Source organism: Lasioglossum baleicum, chromosome 13 (assembly GCF_051020765.1).
Source record: "Lasioglossum baleicum chromosome 13, iyLasBale1, whole genome shotgun sequence".
NCBI classification, from domain to species: Eukaryota; Metazoa; Arthropoda; class Insecta; order Hymenoptera; family Halictidae; genus Lasioglossum; species Lasioglossum baleicum.
The window spans coordinates 6184042-6186916 of record NC_134941.1 but is presented as its reverse complement, the minus strand read 5'-3'; the positions used below and the strand labels follow the sequence as shown (position 1 = coordinate 6186916).

Sequence of the window (2875 nt, the reverse complement as noted above, 5' to 3'; positions counted from 1 at the left end):
TCTATCAAACAGATTTGAATTAACAATGATATGCTACGCTAATGTAGCTATTTGTAGATGATCAAGATGATTTTTTTTCATTGGAAAAGAGACGTTTAAAAAGGATTTGGGCATATTACTTTGCAAGTTTATTTTTCAATAAAAATTTGGGATCGAATTGCTACTGGTTTTCTTTTCCATCTTGCAACTAAAATTCTTTGCCTCTTCGGGTGCATTTCGCTATTTAAGTTTCACAGGAACAAAGAATTTGAGACATTGATAATGATTTATGTATATAAATTATATATTATCAACTATAAGATGTAGCCCAGCATGAGCTCAATACTTTTCGTGCCAAACAAACATATACATATCGATTGGCACTAAAAGGGTTTACATAGTGTTATACTATTAATTTGGTTTTCTATCTAATGCCCAATCTCTGAGTTGTGCTAGTTTTTCGAATGGATCTTTTGTGATATCATGGTCCACTGACGAAACTGAAAAACAATGATAATTAATATAGCAAACGAACTTAAAAATATCAGAAATTTTATACTAACTCAAATAATAATTCAATAATTACTTACATATGTAAAATAGCGATACAGCACTAGCACTGAGAAAGGTCCGATAGATGTGGTTGCATAAACTAGCCATATTGAACAACTTTTGTTCAATCAAATTGCAGGTCAACAGAAGTACACAGACGTCGTCCACTGTTTACATAACCTTTCTCGTCATCCAATTTGCCAGCACCTGTTCTGTAATTTTTTGGTTAGTTTTGTAGAATATTAATTACATTTTCCAATTTTTTAACGTAACTTACACTTGGCGGCACGTAAATTGCATACGTATTATGCTCTTTGATCCGAGGTTAAGTAACGTGATTGCGATCGCGCAAGATCATGAAATAGGCAAACTACAGATGAGCATGCTTCATGCGTGCGATGGTAGAGGATCGCTATTGGCTGAAGAATCGTCTTAGAGTTAGTACGAATACACTTTACCAGCTATCGTCTGGCGCGCAGATTTAATTGTGTTAATTTTTCTACTTTATTAGTGCAATTCTATTATGTTGTTGCATATGAAATGTCCGATTTTAGAATGCAACTCTTATAAAACGTTTCGATCACGAAATGCTATTACAGTCTATAAGTTTATTATGAAATTGTAAAGATGTCATCATAAGAAATGATTTAATAAATATCTTGATATATATTATATCATATTAAAAGATATAAATTTTGTTTTTACTCACGCGTTGTTAATTCTTATTAAAATTTACGCTTCTTCTTCTTGAATTGAACAAATGTGAATTGAAAATTTTTGCTTCATAAGCCTGCGTTCTATATACCTCGTCTGCGAATCTTTATGCAAAAAAAAAATTTTCCACATGAATTGCAACAAGCTGAAATGAAATAAAAATATATTTGCGTTGTTAATATGTTAGTTACTATCTTTAGTTGTAGTTATTTGTAGATGACCAAGATGATTGTTTTCATTGGAACGGAAATGTTGAAAAAAGGACTTGGGCATATTACTTTGCATGTTTATTTTTCATTAAAATTTTGAGATCTAATTGCTACCGGTTTTCTTTCCCATTTTGCAACTAAAATGCTTTACCTTTTTGAGTGCATTTCGTTATTTAAGTTTCACAGGAACAAAGAATTTGAAATATTCATAATGATTTATATACATAAATTATATATTATCAACTATAAGATGCAGCCCAACATGAGCTCAACACTTTTCGTGCCAAGCAAACATATACATTTCGATTGACACTAAAAGGGTTTACATAGTGTTACACTATTAATGATGGCCATGTGACTGTACTGGTGCCTCAATCGGTTTTACGCCGAATGCCCGATCTCTGAATTTTCCTAGTTTTTCGAATGGTTCTTTTGTGATATCTGAATCCCCTGACACAACTGAAAAACAATGATGATTAATATAGCGAACGAATCCAAAAATATCATAAATTTTCCACTAACTCAAATAATAGTTCAATAATTACTTACGCATGTAAAATATTGTTATAACCTGGAGAGTGACAGTGCCCTGATAAAGCTTGGTGATAATACCCATATTGAACAACTTTTATTCAATCAAAGTGCAGGTCAACGGAAATACACAGACGTCGTCCACTGATTACATAAACTTTTTCGTTATCCAATCTGTCAGCACCTGTTTTGTAATTTGTTGGTTAGCTTTGTAGAATACTATTTGCGTTTTCCAATTTTTTAACGTAACTTACACTTGGAGGCACGCAAATTGCACACGTCTTATGCTCTTTGATTCGAGGTTAAGTAACGTGATCGCGATCGCGCAAGATCATGAAATAGACAAACTACAGATGAGCATGCTATGCTTCATGCGTGCGATTGTAGAGGATCACTATTGGTCGAAGAATCGTCTTAGAGTTAGTACGAATACACTTTACCAGCCATCGTCTGGCGCGCAGATTTAGTTGTGTTAATTTTTGTTATAAAATATTCTTAATCTACTTATATTCTACTTTATTAGTGCAATTCTATAATAGTTCGTCCAAGGAAACATTGTTTCATTACACATGCAAAATATGCAGAGAAATAATATATTTATCTGAAAAGATATAAATTTTGTTTTTACTCTCGCGTTGTTAGTTCTTACTGGTCCTTAATCAAATTTACGCTTCTTCTTCTTGAATTGAACAAATTTAAATTGAAAATTTTGTCTTAATATGCCTGCGTTCTATATACCTTGTCTGCGATTATTAGACAGCGGATCTTTATGCAAAATAAAAATTTTCCACCTGAATTGCAACAAGCTGAAATGAAATAAAAAAATATTTTCGTTTTGTCAATATATTTAGTAAATTCAAAATAATATAACAGTATTTTTAAATTTTCCT

The 2875-nt window shown here is 31.9% G+C and overlaps 1 long non-coding RNA gene across 6 annotated transcripts; it reads right to left on the bottom strand.

The window, feature by feature from the left end:
* Positions 1-265: 265 nt before the first annotated feature.
* On the bottom strand, positions 266-2391 carry LOC143215052 (uncharacterized). 6 transcript variants are annotated; one of them, XR_013010279.1, is made up of 7 exons: positions 2240-2391; positions 2004-2169; positions 1781-1913; positions 1241-1390; positions 809-1131; positions 570-743; positions 266-479 (listed from the first exon to the last, which is right to left on the bottom strand). It is a non-coding gene; the product is annotated as an uncharacterized LOC143215052 (long non-coding RNA). The 6 variants fall into 6 exon arrangements; XR_013010278.1 differs by having other exon boundaries at positions 809-950; XR_013010281.1 differs by having other exon boundaries at positions 570-738; positions 809-950.
* Between the last annotated feature and the right edge of the window lie 484 nt (positions 2392-2875).